Genomic DNA, 18,498 nt, shown 5'->3' on the forward strand with positions numbered 1-18,498 from the left:
TGCAGTATGCGGCCAATACATCCTCCAGACGGTATGGCCTGTGTTCATTTCTCAGACCGTAGTTTCCCATTCTATTCACATATCGTGGCCACTCATCCCAGGCCTTTGTATCATGAATGTACTCTCTGATATAACCCAAATCGGCGTAGTAGATGCAGCCAGGTAGAAGTGTCGGGTGCACTGTGGTGTCGATGGAGATACGCCGGATATAATGCACGAAGAAGGCATGACTGCCAATGTTACTGGCCGGATGGAGAGAGCGGCTCTGAGTGTCCACACGGTACACCAATGGTTGGTCCTCCAAAAGCATGTTGTCCAACAACACAAGCAGCAGATCACCATCCGAATTCACAAGATAGAACTTGTCATTTCCAAGTTGTGGAAATGAAATTAGTGTCTCCATCTTGACAAAGGTTTCGCACGCACGCTGCAACTGTACATTGGTGCACACTATTCTTCCGGACTCAAAATTATCCACAGCTATTGCATACAGTTCACCATTGAACGGGGTAATGCAACGCAAACTATGGTTCTCCATCGAAAAACTACCATCTCCCCAATCTTCATATATATCCTTAGTTGGAGTGCTCTCATCGACCCAACTAATTTCGTTCGGGTAATGTGAGCAAACTAAGACCATAGTCGGGGATTTGATCACAGCGACTGAATTCACAAAAACAGATGGCATCTGCGCCTCAAACATAGTGTTCGATGCCTTTGTGAGTGGGTTCATGTGGTGACCCGGCATACCACTGCATGGTGTAGTATGCAAGTCTGATATAACACCAATGAAACACCGTTCCACTAGTATTATATCGCTCAGAGTGGTACAACAGAAACATATGCGGGTCCAAGGCATGTCTATAGAATTACAACCTTGACTCTATTACATAAGATCAGCACAGCCTCCTACTTTACAATGAGGTAAATCTGCAAATAAACTCCAGAAGAACGACTCGTAGTCTAATTCTATCACGAACTCTATTTGTAGAGTATTTGACTAGCTATAGAGGCTAAGAATAGATTCTAGCTAAGTAGGAGTTAGGTTGAGAAAGCTAGTTCCTTTCTACTGCTAATCTAGGTTTTCTCCTTGTTGGATGACGTATCTGACTCCGCTGACAGGGTCCTGTCTCGTGAAGTAGTTGTTGGCTCCTTGGCCTTCGAGTTGCACTGTAGATCCTCCTTCGATGCCTCCATATCTAAGCAGGGGATTTAAGAGTGGGATGAGTACGAGCGTACTCAACAAGTTCATTATAGGAAAGAGGTGTTTAATGCACTAGCTACAACATTAGACCAGAAAGTCTAATACCAATGCAAGTTTTCATAACCATTTCTTCAAAAGGTTGCTTTTATTCAGAAGAACTATGTCCGTCAGCCTTCACCGGTTTACTAGAACTTCATGGAGCTCCTTTCCGGCCGCGTCATAGCCTTCCATATCCCGGAACAGGGAGTGACAGGTCACGATTCTTTACACTCTGCAGAGGTGTGTTGCTTTACCCATAAGAGATCTTAACCTTGGTGCCAACCGGGCGTACTCCCCGTCCACACTTCCTTTGGTGTGAGGCCCGGTATAAGGTCATAGCCAATCATATTCCTCCGCTACCTCATACACCCACCCTTTGCTGCAAACTCCGACCCTGGGTCCACGCCGGTCCCATTATTCCCACTTACGGGTGGACCCCGACCACGACAACAGTTCAGGTCTCTACCATGAACTCCTTCGCCGGCAGCTGCAACCAATCATAGACCGCAATTACCATGGGGACTTCATCGGGACCCCCACCCTACCACTTGTCCTCTCTTGGATCAAGGGTACCACTTGTCCTCTCTTGGATCAAGGGTCTACGGTAAAGCGCATCCGTTGATGTACAAGAGGTGGAAATACAATTGACTATTCCGTCCCACTCCAGATCTTATGGTTAACACGGGTATTACGGCACAAGAATCACTGGCGACATTTGTTGTTTAATCCTAGATGGATATAAACCCTTGCAATGGAACCTCCACCATATCAACACAATCCATGGTTCCATTGCCCACCACATAGTCATATTCATAGTTATGAAAGTAGTGGTTTTGGTTTTTATGCAATAGTGATAACCATAGTATTTTGCAAGTAATTTGATAGAAATACTCAAATGACATGAGCAAGTGATGAACTTGCCTTTCTTGGCTTCAAGATTATGCAGACAAGGTCTTCGATACGCAATAACTCCAAATTCTGAAATAGCATCATCGTCCGGTAAGGACGATGTTTAAAAGATTGGCAAGGATGCAATAATGCATAAGTATGAGATGCAATCCCTCTAAGCGTGAGCTAACCCCGATAATTTTAGGATTAGTGAGTTGTAATGATTAGTTCAGCGTGCGTTGCACTTTTAGAGTGATTCACAAACAAGGTTCTTATTAAGGTTGGTTAACTTGGTAGTATAAACAAGTAATGCAATATATTATAACAATAACATAACTAGCACACAACAAGAAGATTTGGTATAATCCTAACATGTAATGAACAGTTGTTGGTTTTGATACTATATGGCATGGTTAATGATTAATTATCATATACTTGAAAAGAATAAATTTTGAAGAACATGTTCTTTAATAAAGAACAAGTATGATATTTAGGTTTGTGGGGTTCTATTGTTTACTAGGGTTCTAAAGAGTTTCTAGAGAAGGTATTAGATGGATCCCAACAAGGTTGGATTCATCAGCAACTAGGGCTTAAATGGTTTTACTTAGACATAAGCAACTTAAGTAATTAATTATATATAGTTGCTATCAAGGTTTGTATATCTAGTTGGTGATAGTTTATTATTGTCTATAGGTTCTATTAGGCAGGGTTGATGATGAACCTTTATTTACTTCAAAAGAATGACTTTTGAAGAACATATTACTTAAGTAAGAAGTATTTCAATTAAGGCTTATGGTGTCTAGGGTTTGCTATTGGTTCCACTAAGTAAAGAATAGTTGGTTCTAAATAAGATGGTTCATAAATATCTAACACTAGTAGGGTTTAGTGTGTATGGTATATGATGCAAAACATTGGACATGGTTGCTATCATATTTCATCACAATGGTGTGATTCTAAATATGGATAATTAAGGATGATGACATTGGTAATAGGACTAGGGTTTATGTTTAATTTCTCCTACTTGATCATCTAGGTTTAAGTAGTATGAATAGATGAAATACTAATTTATTAGTAACAAGGTTTCCATATTTTATGTGGACATGGACATGTACTTAGTTACTAATTATGTACCTATAATGAATGTTAAGGTAGTAGGATTACATTTCATGGTTCCTAAGGTTTTAAGTTTCACATGCAATTATGGAGCTAGTGGTCTTAATAGAATTTAGGGCTTTAGGGTTCTCACAGGAAATGATAATGTTGTAGTTTTATTCAATATGGAATTAGGGTTTCCTATTTGGGATGTAGTTCTTAAGTTAATAACTTGATTATAAAGTTGAAGTTATTATTAACTTTGAAAAAAAAAGTGACTTAGCATTTTATTATTTTTAGAAGATTAATAATTAAGATAAATACCCTTTAGTAAATCCCTCTAATTAGGATTTAATAAGATAATGATAAAAGAAAATTACTTTTAGTGTTTTTATATATGAGTGCAAACTCATTTTATTGATTTTAGAAAAAAATAGTGTGATAACAACACATATTATATTTAGGTTTTAAGGAATAACTATCAAGGTTAGATTTTATTATATTATTAAAAAATCACATATTGAGTTTATTACATGAATTATACAACTAAATTTGAAACAATATTTCCAACCTTTGGAAATTCAAATTAATACTTTCAATGCTTATTAAATATTATTTTAGGAATTTAAAAGTAATTAGAATTGGATTTAGAACCTTTAGGGTCTTAATATTATAGTTAACTTGATTTAAATGTTAACATTTATTTGCTACGTGAATAATTTTCCTCACCCTTTTAGATTAAGAACGAAATTATATTTATTGTCAACTATTTTTATTTAATCTATAAAAAAATAAGCACATATAAATGTCCTAATGTAAGTATACCACTTATTCTAATTTGATTAATTTAGATAGGAACACATCGTATACATTAGTAGACTAGTTATTAGGCTTGAAGTTAATTTGGACCAATTAAAACACACGCCACACTGAAGGATTGGGCTAAACAGAGTAGTACTAACCGTACACACACGATCGTGTACGCGCAAGTACACGTACGAGACTAGCATAGCTCCTCGTCTCTCATCTCTATCGTTTTTATTTTCTCTCTCGCTGGAAATTCCCCACCTGCACTCGACCTTCTCCTCACGCCCGCGATGTGCCGCCGCCACCTGCCCTTCCGGCCGCCGCCGGGCATATCCGTCGCCACCTCCTGTCGTCGATTCAGCTCCGTCGCCTGTACTCGCTCTCCTCCACCATCTCCACTCCACCGCGATGCTCCCTCGCACCCGCAGTCACCCCCGTGGCCAACCCTAGCCCGCCACGATTCGGCTCGCCGCCGGCGTTATTCCGCGCCGCTGCGCCTCCGGATGGCTCCTCCTCGGCGACCTCGACTTCCACCTCGAGCCGCAGCTCGACCTTACTGTGTCGGCCTCCTCGATTCTATGGTGGTCTGATGGTGTGGTGTGGTGTGGTGTTGCTGCTGCTTGCTGACCGTGGCCTCTCGCACCATGGTGCGGTCGGCTGACCCCTGCTTCGCCGACCTCGCAGCCTCCCTCGACTATGGCTTCGCCTACGCCTCCGGTCAGGTAGTCCCTCGGTGAGCTCATTCTTCCCCTCTCTATTCCTCTCATGTGTTCTATGATAAATTGGTACAGGTGATGTGATGCTCGTTGTGATGTTGCTCGTGTCTGTGTGGCTTGTGGTGTGGTGCTGCTGTGATGTCAACCACATCTTTGACGCCGATGGAACGGTGCCGCGGATGCAACCTCGGCAATGATTTCGTCTGCTCCTCTACAACACTGTGAGCTATACTTCTCCACTCTCTGCTTATGATCATATGCTATATTATTCTGCTTGATGAATATGTGCCCCAGAAGTGTTATAGGGAAGCTAATATTGTGAGTTGGCTTATCATGTCCTGGTTGTTTATGTTACTGCTATACTGGTTTGTGAAGTGTGACTTGAACTAGGCAATTACTGGTTCACATGAAAAATGTCAAGTGCTAGTTTAAAAATGCCCCAATTTGGATGATTTAATCATCCGCAGTATATGTAGTTTACTGATGTGAACTAACTCTGATGAAACTGAACTTATATTTGACTGTTTCCGTTGGTGCAATAATTTCTAGCTAGTGGGTGTGTTGCATGGGAAGTAATATGATCCTTGGTATTGTTAAATTACTGCAGCATAGATAATTGATAAGAACAGATGCTAATACTGTTGGGTTTGATTGTTTTGATGGTGCTTTAATTCATGGTTGCTGCTAATGATTTATAGATCACTTGCACACATGATTCAGTCCAATTGGTTTGTTGTGTTTTTGCAGGATGGTTATATCCAATCTCTTGAAATGTTTAAATTGTGGGAGTGGTCCTAACTACCTATCTACTCCACTACCTGCCTCACTGATATTCTCATTGTGGTACTCACTATGACCTTTTCCTCCTCTCTAACCTCAATCCAGGGCCAAAGTTTGTTTGTGTGACATTAAGATCTATTTAATATGCTTAATTACTAGCTGCTGCTGTTGATCACCAGATTACGTGCATACATGATTTAGTCCTATAGTGGTGTTGGGTATGAGCTCCTCATATTATAAGGGATCACTAGCTAAAGATGGTGATTCGGCTCCCCTCTCTACTTGCATCTTTCTATCTATCAACTCATAAGAATATATTTTCTGCTTGATTATTCTTGGCTTAGCCTACGATGCATATGCTGAGGCATAGATTTGGAGTAAGAATAGATACTAGTTTTAAGTGATTGCCTAACAACCTGCTGGTGTGGTGTAGCTTGGTCTTCTGGATTCTGAATAACTTGCATCTTGTGGATGGCCTGCTCCTCCTCGCTTCTTGAGCTGCTTCCTATGGATCTAGTTGCTATTTGGCTATTTCTAGTATTATCCTGATGGATATATATGTGTGTTTGCTGGTAGAGCAAACACATGGGTGTCAAATGAGTTACTAGTATTGTTCTTGCGGTTCTTGATCTTCTGGTGGATTTTACTAGTGCGAATGATTGATAGATAGACTACAGATAATTTATTGGTGTGATCAAGATGTGGTGCGGCTGGGATAAGCTTGTGTGTGCTAGAAGAGCTGGTAGGACAGCTGCTGGGCTGTTTATATACGGCTGAACTATAGTTGTGGTTGTGACAACACACAACTGCATGTGTTGTGTGTGCTACTTACATATGGACCCCACTTCTGGTGTATGTGACCAAATTGGTTTGCTTTGCCTTCTAGTGTAAGGCATACGGCTGGTTTGCTCTTATCCATTGTAGATATTTATTTTGATGCAGCCAAGTGGTACTTGATTAAGGGTGGCTTTACTTTGTTTGCCCTTTGCATGAAAAGTAAGATCAATAAAAGATTGAGAAGATTTAGATTTAGGAATTCTTTTGTTTCCTTGTAATCTTATATTACTTTTGTAACTTGTAACTTTGTTTCTCCTTATGAGAATTGTAACTGATTGGGATAATGATATTTGTAATAAGGTTTAAATTACTTATCTATTTTGTATTCCTTTTTTTAATTTCTTCGGTATTGTATTGTACATATAATTAATTGGAGTTCCAATTCGTATTCATATTTGAATTCATGTCTTACATATTTGAATTTAAATTCGAATCATTTCCCTCCAAAACATAAGAATTCAATAAAGGTCATGTCAAATTTTATCGCACCAACGTCGATGATCTAAACCAATTGCACCAACGCAAGAGAACCTCGATCACTTTCTCTGAGATTCAATAAATATAGATGTTCATATGTTATGGCAAAGATTACCATGTTATGATCTTTTATAAGATCAAGCAATTGATCATTATTGATCATTGATTAAAGTGTGGTTGTGTTAGTTTTAATTCAATTTGATCTAACCCCTTAGATCAAATTATCTCTACCCAAAACAAGGTTTTGGCAAAGGTGATACTGAGGTTTATAGCGCTTGACTTGATGAGCTACTTCAATTCCACCAAGGTCAAGTGAAACTTCAGTTACTGTGACTGTTTTACTTTAAAGCGCGAAAATTTCCCGAATTTTCTATGCATGAATGCAATACACACATCTGTTTCCTCTATTTTTGTAATCCCAAATCCTGGGATATTACAGTCTCTACCCCTTAAACTAAACTTCGTCCTCGAAGTTTGAACTCTCTCACGTTTCCGGAGTGTGGATCTGACTTGTGCAGACTACAGCATTTCTCGAACTCCGTGTTGATCTTACTTGATATAATTGCATAAATCCCTTGTCCAAATTCTTCCTAGAATCCATTAGTGGCTGTCTCTGAACAGTGGCTTCTTCCTTCAATTCCGTGATTTCTTTCAATACTACAATCTTGTTTCCTTTCTCTTTGAGGATTCAATGGTTGAGACTTCTTCTGGTGCTGATAGACTTAACTGAAGACTAATTTGATAACATACTACTAATTGGTTATCCAAAAACTTGGTTCTATAAGATTTGTTTAGAGTAGGTTCTATATCCCATTACCAGCTAAAACTATAGTAATGGTACTTAATAAGGTATTTACCATGAGGATGGTCCTGCTGGTTTATTTCACTACGAATGGATTAGACTCATTTAGTCTACCCAATCATGGATTATGATTGTTACCTCTAACTATTTTGGTTCGTTTAGGTTCCATGAAAGGAATCTTTCAATTAGTATTTGGTTTTGGTATGGTCAAACTCCTTCGGTCTTTGGCCTTCTTGAGCTATATTTGGCTTTCGATATTTTCTTCGTCCAACTTCATTAAGCTTGACTTACTTGAGCTTTAGTACTTCTGAGTAAATACTACTCACTTTCTTCAGTTATAGTCCACTTCTTACTTCCTCAAGGTATGAACCTCGGCTTCTGGTCTGACATCTTTCTGAAAGTAGTGTTCGTTAATCTTATGAAAATAATGTCGAACTTCCTCTCAGTTCAGACCTTCTGCTTCTATCTAGCTTAAAGTATTGAGTCATTGTACATCCAACTCAATCTTTACTCTACCCCTTAGAGTTTTCTTATGGTCTTCAACTCCTTTTTTCCAACCATTGGAGTTATGGTTAGAATATTGGTCTGGGTCTAGCTTATGGTTTGTACTTCTTCTAAGGTCTCGCGAAGAATGTTTGTGGTGTATCCACTCAATTTGTGGACATCCAACATGAATCCTTCGACTGAATGTATTATAGGTCATAATTATTTGGCTGAAAAGATTTTATTTGTTCATAACTTCTTGGTACAGATAAGCCAATTACGGACTACTTGATACTAATTGTGGCTATTTGTTATCTAGAAATGGATTCTATTATCGGTTTTGACCAATTGGTCGGGACATCTGCTACTTAACCTCGCAGTATTGATCCTATACCAACTGTGGTCTTCTGTTACCAACTGTGGTCTTCTTATATCTGCTATGATTTCATATATCATCTTCCTTCATTCAGGGTTTATTTTGCAAGAAAACCACTAGCTGACACTATGAATATAGTATCCTAAGTGATTTCCCATGCATTCCCTCTTTCATAATGACTATGGTTCTGCTTCAGCTTCACCATAATCACCATATTTTTCACCTTCATGCTTCTTATGTACTAAAGTACTCCTCTGTTGAGGCAAAGCATGAGTTCTGATTTGGTACTTGCTTCAAAATATTGTGGTTACTTCCCACAACTTTGCTTCATAACTCTGAAGAACCTTCATCTTGTCTCCAAAATCTTCACAATTCATCACTTCCTCACACGTTTACCATTACCCTCTAGATCTATAGCATCAAGTAAGAACTTGATATTGCAACATGCATTTGCATATCAAAGTCAAACTTCATGTATGGATCTAGTCAAACAATGAAAATCTAATAAAATCCAAGAAGATTCAGCTTTGTGCTTATAATACACATCATCATAGGCCTGAATATCATAGTTGAGTAAGACATCTCTAAACATCAGGCTGAGATGTGTAGTATATAACACCACATAAGATAGGTTTATATCGTGATACTTAGCACGAATATATGGGATTATACTATTTGTCTCAACCTTTACCTTAATTGCACATTTGCAATGAGATAAACTTGAAACAAAGTGGTTTGGGATGGTTAAGGTTAACCTAATTTTCTTTGGAGTTACTAACTTAGCTTCCATTATGTTGAGGACTACTTTCTATGATACCATTAATTCTTACATGTCTACTCTGAATACATATTTATTAGGATATAGATCCTATAGTTTCAAGTGTTTCTATCATAAGACTATGGTCGTGATGTGCTTGGCACACTTCTCATGGTTTTGGAACACAATTCTTGCACTATTGTTTAGCACTTGGCTTCTTATTGTACTCCTCCTAAATACTTTAGATGTTCATCACATAATGATCCTCAGATGAATCATATATGATTACTACCTCTACTCTGTAAGTAGACATGTTTTCTTCCAATCACTCTTCCTTACCTCCCATGATTGACTCATCATGGTATATACTACCTTATATGACTCATATTTTATCACTTACTATCAAATGTTTCATAAGTTTGGATAAATTTTACTTACCCATTACTTGTATTGGTTTACACCTTCTAATAGGATACCTTGCTTATCTTTGTCACTTAATATTACTCCTATTACAGGTCTGGACAATTCCTACTTAACTATAACATGTGTTGGTATACATCTTCCAATAGGATATCTTCCTTATGGTTATCCTCTCTTTGGACTACCATGTATTGTATACCAACAGTGATCTATTCATCTATTGTTTTAAGGACTTAATGATGTGATATATGTTTGAGATTAACTAACTAATTTCCCTTAGGAAATATAGGTTAGAAGGTGTGACTCAAGTGTGTCAGGATTATTCTCAAGTGAATATCCATCTCAAGTCATAAGAAGTATTTGGTTTAGCTAAAACAACTTCCTATAGACACTACCAATCCTATAGGTCTCCTTTAAAGGGTTTTAATCCTAGGGTCAAAGCATTTGCTCTGATACCAACTGTGGTGACCCGGCATACCACTGCATGGTGTAGTATGCAAGTCTGATATAACACCAATGAAACACCGTTCCACTAGTATTATATCGCTCAGAGTGGTACAACAGAAACATATGCGGGTCCAAGGCATGTCTATAGAATTACAACCTTGACTCTATTACATAAGATCAGCACAGCCTCCTACTTTACAATGAGGTAAATCTGCAAATAAACTCCAGAAGAACGACTCGTAGTCTAATTCTATCATGAACTCTATTTGTAGAGTATTTGACTAGCTATAGAGGCTAAAAATAGATTCTAGCTAAGTAGGAGTTAGGTTGAGGAAGCTAGTTCCTTTCTACTGCTAATCTAGGTTTTCTCCTTGTTGGATGACGTATCTGACTCCGCTGACAGGGTCCTGTCTCGTGAAGTAGTTGTTGGCTCCTTGGCCTTCGAGTTGCACTGTAGATCCTCCTTCGATGCCTCCATATCTAAGCAGGGGATTTAAGAGTGGGATGAGTACGAGCGTACTCAACAAGTTCATTATAGGAAAGAGGTGTTTAATGCACTAGCTACAACATTAGACCAGAAAGTCTAATACCAATGCAAGTTTTCATAACCATTTCTTCAAAAGGTTGCTTTTATTCAGAAGAACTATGTCCGTCAGCCTTCACCGGTTTACTAGAACTTCATGGAGCTCCTTTCCGGCCGCGTTCGCAGTTCCATATCCCGGAACAGGGAGTGATAGGTCACGATTCTTTACACTCTGCAGAGGTGTGTTGCTTTACCCATAAGAGATCTTAACCTTGGTGCCAACCGGGCGTACTCCCCGTCCACACTTCCTTTGGTGTGAGGCCCGGTATAAGGTCATAGCCAATCATATTCCTCCGCTACCTCATACACCCACCCTTTGCTGCAAACTCCGACCCTGGGTCCTCGCCGGTCCCATTATTCCCACTTACGGGTGGACCCCGACCACGACAACAGTTCAGGTCTCTACCATGAACTCCTTCGCCGGCAGCTGCAACCAATCATAGACCGCAATTACCGTGGGGACTTCATCGGGACCCCCACCCTACCACTTGTCCTCTCTTGGATCAAGGGTACCACTTGTCCTCTCTTGGATCAAGGGTCTACGGTAAAGCGCATCCGTTGATGTACAAGAGGTGGAAATACAATTGACTATTCCGTCCCACTCCAGATCTTATGGTTAACACGGGTATTACGGCACAAGAATCACTGGCGACATTTGTTGTTTAATCCTAGATGGATATAAACCCTTGCAATGGAACCTCCACCATATCAACACAATCCATGGTTCCATTGCCCACCACATAGTCATATTCATAGTTATGAAAGTAGTGGTTTTGGTTTTTATGCAATAGTGATAACCATAGTACTTTGCAAGTAATTTGATAGAAATACTCAAATGACATGAGCAAGTGATGAACTTGCCTTTCTTGGCTTCAAGATTATGCAGACAAGGTCTTCGATACGCAATAACTCCAAATTCTGAAATAGCATCATCGTCCGGTAAGGACGATGTTTAAAAGATTGGCAAGGATGCAATAATGCATAAGTATGAGATGCAATCCCTCTAAGCGTGAGCTAACCCCGATAATTTTAGGATTAGTGAGTTGTAATGATTAGTTCAGCGTGCGTTGCACTTTTAGAGTGATTCACAAACAAGGTTCTTATTAAGGTTGGTTAACTTGGTAGTATAAACAAGTAATGCAATATATTATAACAATAACATAACTAGCACACAACAAGAAGATTTGGTATAATCCTAACATGTAATGAACAGTTGTTGGTTTTGATACTATATGGCATGGTTAATGATTAATTATCATATACTTGAAAAGAATAAATTTTGAAGAACATGTTCTTTAATAAAGAACAAGTATGATATTTAGGTTTGTGGGGTTCTATTGTTTACTAGGGTTCTAAAGAGTTTCTAGAGAAGGTATTAGATGGATCCCAACAAGGTTGGATTCATCAGCAACTAGGGCTTAAATGGTTTTACTTAGACATAAGCAACTTAAGTAATTAATTATATATAGTTGCTATCAAGGTTTGTATATCTAGTTGGTGATAGTTTATTATTGTCTATAGGTTCTATTAGGCAGGGTTGATGATGAACCTTTATTTACTTCAAAAGAATGACTTTTGAAGAACATATTACTTAAGTAAGAAGTATTTCAATTAAGGCTTATGGTGTCTAGGGTTTGCTATTGGTTCCACTAAGTAAAGAATAGTTGGTTCTAAATAAGATGGTTCATAAATATCTAACACTAGTAGGGTTTAGTGTGTATGGTATATGATGCAAAACATTGGACATGGTTGCTATCATATTTCATCACAATGGTGTGATTCTAAATATGGATAATTAAGGATGATGACATTGGTAATAGGACTAGGGTTTATGTTTAATTTCTCCTACTTGATCATCTAGGTTTAAGTAGTATGAATAGATGAAATACTAATTTATTAGTAACAAGGTTTCCATATTTTATGTGGACATGGATATGTACTTAGTTACTAATTATGTACCTATAATGAATGTTAAGGTAGTAGGATTACATTTCATGGTGTTGCCTGCCAAAACCCACCGGCGGGCAGCGGCTGTCAACACTGTAGAGCCGGGAACAACCTAGAGCTGCGGCTGGCTGAGGTCCCTCCGAGCGACGGCCCGCAAAGCACTTCTGGTCACACGTCCGATGCTGGGTGCAAGGGCGTGCCACCTGACCTATACCTGGTCAGGAAGGTGATGGAGATGCCTCGCTTAGTTTCCTGCATGGCATACACGTAAACATTAAATACGAGCCTCGATCGGCTCTCAGGTTATCCTGTGAATCGGCTCAGGGAGCCGATCCACCCATGATTCGTACGGGGTGCACGAATATATGGTGGTCCTGCTTGATCAAGATAAAGCTAATTAGATCTACGACGATTTAGGGTTTTCACCGCATAATCGGATCATCCTACTCACGGTTGGGCCTCGCGGCCACGCACGGTGATCGTAAGCCGATCCTAAACAAGGCCTAAAAACCAACACAAGGTTGATCCCCGGAACATCCTGTTTAGGGCCAACGAACGACACTCTACGTGCCGCTGGATCCTCCACCCCTTTGTAAGGCCTAACTATTGCGGATATTAAACTAATCCTTGCAGAACAAGGAGCAATCGTAACGGATCAGATCTACTCAATGATGATCAAGCGGGGTGCCGCCCCCACACCTAAGATAGGTGTGAGGGCGGCTAGATATGCAAGGGTTGCACTACGCTAGCATGTTACGCGAAGAACTATGCTAACCCTAACAAATCTATGAGAACTACGTTGCTCGCCATCAACAAGGCTTCAGTACGAGCAACGCATGAACAACGTGGAGCTTGTGCTGCCTAGATCGCAAGATGCGATCTAGGCAGCATGTCGCTTACCGGATAGAAACCCTCGAGACGAAGGAGTTGGCGATGCGCCGAGATTGGTTTGTTTGGGTTGAACGTGTGTTGTTGTTTATTCCATAAACCCTAGATACATATTTATAGTCCAAGGGACTTTCTAATTCAGGCGTGCACCCAACCGTGCACGGGTAAAACTCTAACTTCTAACTTAAGATACGATCTAATAAATTACAGATACAAGGGCAAACTAGCCCAAACTTTGCATGTAAGGCCGATTCATGTATTTCTTCTATATATATATCTTCAAGTCCATCTTGATCGCGGCCCACCTCTGACTCGGTCAAATTCTGGTGATAACACATGCCCCCCTGGTTTTGGAATTGGTAATTCCAAAATCACTCTGTTTCTCCTTCGAAGGGTCATGTCGTGGCAGAGCAGACCTGTCGCAGTATTCTTCATCATGATGCCCTGTCTTTTCAGCTTCTCTGCAAAATTCGATAGCTTTGGCATCACTTCCTCGGAGACTGAATGGCATTAAACTTCCACTAGACTTCTCATTATTTAACTGTGCCGACTGATTAGCTCTCTTTATCCCCTTCCTCTGCTCCAGCCATCGGCACCCAAAAACCCTCCTCAGCCGCCATGGATTCCTCTTCCTCTTCCAGCCTGTCCTTCCAGTCCTCCTCCTCCAGTGAGCTCGAGCAGGAGGTCAATCTGATGGCCATCTACGAGGCCCGCGCCCCAGAGTATTGGGACGCGCGGGACTGGGACTTCTCCATTGAATCGGAAGACGACGAACCCCTCACCGATGGGGAGGAGGACCTCCAGTTCCTCGTCGACGGGGAGCTGGTACCGGCGAGCGACGACGACCTCTTCCCATGGGAGGCAGTCCTCTCCTCCGACGAGGAGGAAGAAGAGGCGGAGGAGTCGGAGGACAACTCCTCCTCTGCGGGATACCCGCCGGCCAAGCGCTTCCGTGGCTGGGCCTGGTCGGATGACAACGACGACGATGACGACGAGGAGGATGAAGCCCCTGCCGGCGGCCTCATCAGCAGCGACGAGGAGCCCGCTGGTAGCAGCGCCGACGGCAGCTACGATGACGACGACGAGGGCAGCGACGGCCCTTAGATCAGGGAGTAGCATAGGGCTAGTAGTAGTAGTGCATTAGGCATCGGATGATCTTTTGAGAGCCATCGGCTCTTCCTTGTAAAACTCCCTCTTCGAATCAATGAAAATCGTTCTTTCAATGTGATTCTCCATTTGTTCAATTTTAAATCTTCCGGCTGCCAAAACGAGTCAACGCACCAAAAACCGATAGCAACGTATCGGCTTTTCACCCTCACATGCCCATAAGGCCGAACTCAAATCCCAAATCAAACAGATATCCAGGCAAACACTCCTCGAATTCAGACTTTAACTTGATATCTGACCACGACATTTTGCAACTCTACAGTCGATGTCTGTGCATCGGCTGTTTCAAAAACTTTTTACTGGCCGATTTCGTGCATCGGCCTCCACATTTTACTGTCCATCATCCCACATGCTTGGGAAGTACTTCTTGAGGTGCTGTCCATTGACAGCCACTGGAAACTTCACACCATCCTTCAATTCTTCACTGATGATCCTGAGATCTGGTGGGCAACGTAGAGTCTTCAGGAAAGCCTTTGAATTCCTCCAACCAGACCCAATGGTCTTCTTCAAACACTCATCATTTTGTGAAGAAAGTTGCAACGAAGGTTTAGCCGATGGTACCCCAATCGGCTCCTGAACAGAGCATCTACCAGGCCTGCTGCCCCCCGAGCCTTACTCAAGGCGAGAACGTCGGTGGGGACGCACCAAAACCGATCACCTTCCTTCCCTTGAACACCGATATATCTCTTCTGACAGCCTCGCTGAACTAGCACCAAGGGTTGCAAATCCTCAATAAGAAGGTTCAGGCGCCAGGATTAGCTCCAAGCAGCTGAGGAAGGTTTTCATTGTTTTACTTTCTCAATGAAGCAGAAGGCCCCACAGCTGGACTGGACTTGGTGAAGATTCGTGCTTTGAACACGTAGCCAGTAGGTCCTGCGTGGCTGTGCATCGGCTTGGTCTCTTAGTTCTGAAGTCGATGTCCGCATCGGCTGTATGTCATAAATTTTTTTTTACTGGCCGACTTTTTCCCTATCGGCCCCCAGTATTTTACTGCACACATGTCCTCCTGCATCCGTTCCCAAGTTCATCGTGTTTAGGTGCCCCCCGAGCCGAATCTGTCAGGGCATGGCAGATATCGGCTCTGTAATTCATACGTCGGCTCCGGTAGGAACAAGGACGAACACAAGCAGAACATGTGGTGAGGATAATTTTGGCCGATTACTGGGGTCGGCCTCCATGATGATTGAAGCATTGACTGAAGGTTCTGTAATGTCCCCTCAAAGATTTTTGGGGCCGATCACAGTGGATCAGCCTCGCCATGTTTGATCATCGCTTCGCTTCAGCTACATGGTCGTGCCAAAGGATAAAACCAGCTTAACCCTTCCCTTCGTCACGCCGATGCGCTCGCAATCGTCCAAATTGATACCCGAGAGGGGTTCTTGGCCTGCCGCTTCCCATGCGTTCATGCCAGCCGTTGAAATTTCGGCTGAGTCATCGGCCCGGACGACCTCTACCTCATCTCCATCCCACTCGTATTATGCATTGGTGCATCGTGGAGGGAATGCAGCAGCTTGGCGTGGATCCAATCTCTTCCTAGCGTAACAAAGATAAGTGCTCGTGCTATCGACGATGAAGAACGTTGTAGGGATAGTTTTCCTTCCTACGGTCAGATCCACATTCAGAACACCTTGTGCCTCAGACGCTTGGCCGTTGAAATCGCTCAATGTCACGTTGGTCTTGATTAGATCTGAGCTAGAGCGTCCCAGCCGACGTAGCATAGAGTACGGCATGACGTTGACTGCCGCTCCGGTGTCCACCAGCATCTTATTTACAGGCCTCCCATCGATATATCCTCGCAAGTACAGGGCCTTCAGATGTCTGTAGCTCTTTTCTCGTGGCTTCTCAAAGATAACCGGCCGTGGGCCGCAGTCAAGTTGTGCCACGGGTACCTCGTCTAATCCTGGAGCACTGAACTCCGAAGGGAGGATGAACACCATGTTTGTACCAGCCGATGTTTCATCATCGGCTTTCCTTTGCTTGGGGCGCCATTCCATTTTCCGTGGACGACCCTCTTCATCCAGGGTTCGCTGAACTTTCGCAGCCAGATCAGGCCGTGCCTTCCTTAGCGTATGCAGGTATAACCTTTCGGCTTCCTCCAGGCCGCGCAATCGCTGAACCCTGCGCTTTTGTGAACGGCTGAGTCCGTCAGGGCACCACCTTGGACGGTGGTACCTGTCTTCTTCTTCTTCTTCTTGTCCCTCGTCTTCGGAATCCTCGAGATCTGCCCACCGAGGGGACTCAGCATGTTTGCTTTGTGGCGGGAGAGGCCCTAGGCGCTTGAACACAGACACGTTGGCTGCCTCCTTCTTCTTCTGGTTGCATTCTGGGCAATTGCCGATTGTGGGCAATCGGCTCATTCCTGAATCCCAGCAGTGTCTGAAGAAGGGGCAGTCCCAGTGCCTGGCGTTGTCATCTTGCTCCCTTGATCCTTCCGTGGCACGGCGCTCGTGCTCCTCCTCATCGCGATCGTGCCGACGATGTCTTCTGGCTTCTCTAGCCAGACGATCTCCTTCATCATCATAGCTGGATCGTCGGCGTTGGTCATACTGACTCACATATTTGTTGAGGAGGTGATCAGAGAGGGGTCGCTGATATCTTATGTTCTTCACCTCTCCCTCTGTGACGTAGCGCTTGCCATCATGACGGAGCCGATCGCGTGGAGCGGCCTCCTCTGTGTCCTTGCTACGAGAGCAGCTGCCCTCGTCTCCATCTTTGCCAGAGTGGTTCCCAGGTCCTACCATGTTGATGCTGAACGAGGATCCTGGCTGGCAACCTTCAGGGTAAGTGCACTCCACCATGTTAACGGCGGGGAAGGGCTGGATGTCGACCTTCATGGCGTACTGGTTGAAAATCAGTCTTCCCTTCTCTATCGCCGCTTGGATGTGCTGACGCCACACCCTGCAGTCGTTGGTGGCATGGGAGAGCGAGTTATGCCATTTGCAGTATGGCTTTCTGTTCAGCTCTTGCACCGTGGGGAATTTGAGACCTTCAGGAATCGTCAACTGCTTCTCCTTGAGCAGGAGGTCGAAGATTTGCTCGGCCTTGGTCACGTCAAAATCAAATCCCCGGGCGGGCCCTGGTGGCTTTACCCATTTGCAGACACGGGGTTCCTCCCCGAGCCCATTCAGCCATCGCTACCTCTTGGTCTCCCGCAGGAACTTCGTCTTCCTCTCGCATCAACCAGGACTACTACACGCTTGAACTTGTCTTGGTACAGGTCCGGTGGCGCTGTTCATATGCCGACAGCTTCAACCATGTGCGCTAGTGAGGGATAATCGCTTGGGAGGCCATGTCCTTGAGCTGTGTTGCAAGGCCTGCTACGCCAACTCGATCGTTTCCTTTTCAGCTTATACGAACCGAACAACATCGGTTCCTAAGATTCCCGAAGCGCTGGATGTATTCTCGTCACGCTTCTCCGCGCTTCGACGTAGTTGTGCTAGATCGGCAATGCCGCACTCTAAGCCTCACGAATGGTACCGCATATGGAACTGCTTCTTCCAATCGCTTCCAAGTCCGGATGGAGTCTCTGGTGGCAAAGAGGTGTACCACCCGAAAGCCGATCCCGTGAGGGACCGTGAGAAGAGCCTCACGCGTAGCTGATCCGACACCGAAGCCGGTCCTAGTTGCGCCAAATATCGGCCGACGTGCTCGATGGAGCTGGAGCCATCCGATCCACCGAATTTGGAGAAATCGTGGGAGCCGATATTTGGGTGGTAGCGGGATCATCTCGTATTCGTCGGGTACGGCTTGGAATAGCCGATTGCCTCTCCTTTTCGGCACCATGCCGA

General features: G+C 42.9%; 1 long non-coding RNA gene across 1 annotated transcript; it reads left to right on the forward strand.

Annotated features, from left to right (window-relative positions):
• The first annotated feature begins 4,247 nt into the window (after positions 1-4,247).
• On the forward strand, positions 4,248-6,692 carry LOC127317699 (uncharacterized). Its single transcript, XR_007861417.2, has 2 exons — positions 4,248-4,967; positions 5,494-6,692. It is a non-coding gene; the product is annotated as an uncharacterized lncRNA (long non-coding RNA).
• Positions 6,693-18,498: the final 11,806 nt, after the last annotated feature.

The sequence above is a fragment of the Lolium perenne genome, chromosome 7 (assembly GCF_019359855.2).
Source record: "Lolium perenne isolate Kyuss_39 chromosome 7, Kyuss_2.0, whole genome shotgun sequence".
Classification (NCBI taxonomy): Eukaryota; Viridiplantae; Streptophyta; class Magnoliopsida; order Poales; family Poaceae; genus Lolium; species Lolium perenne.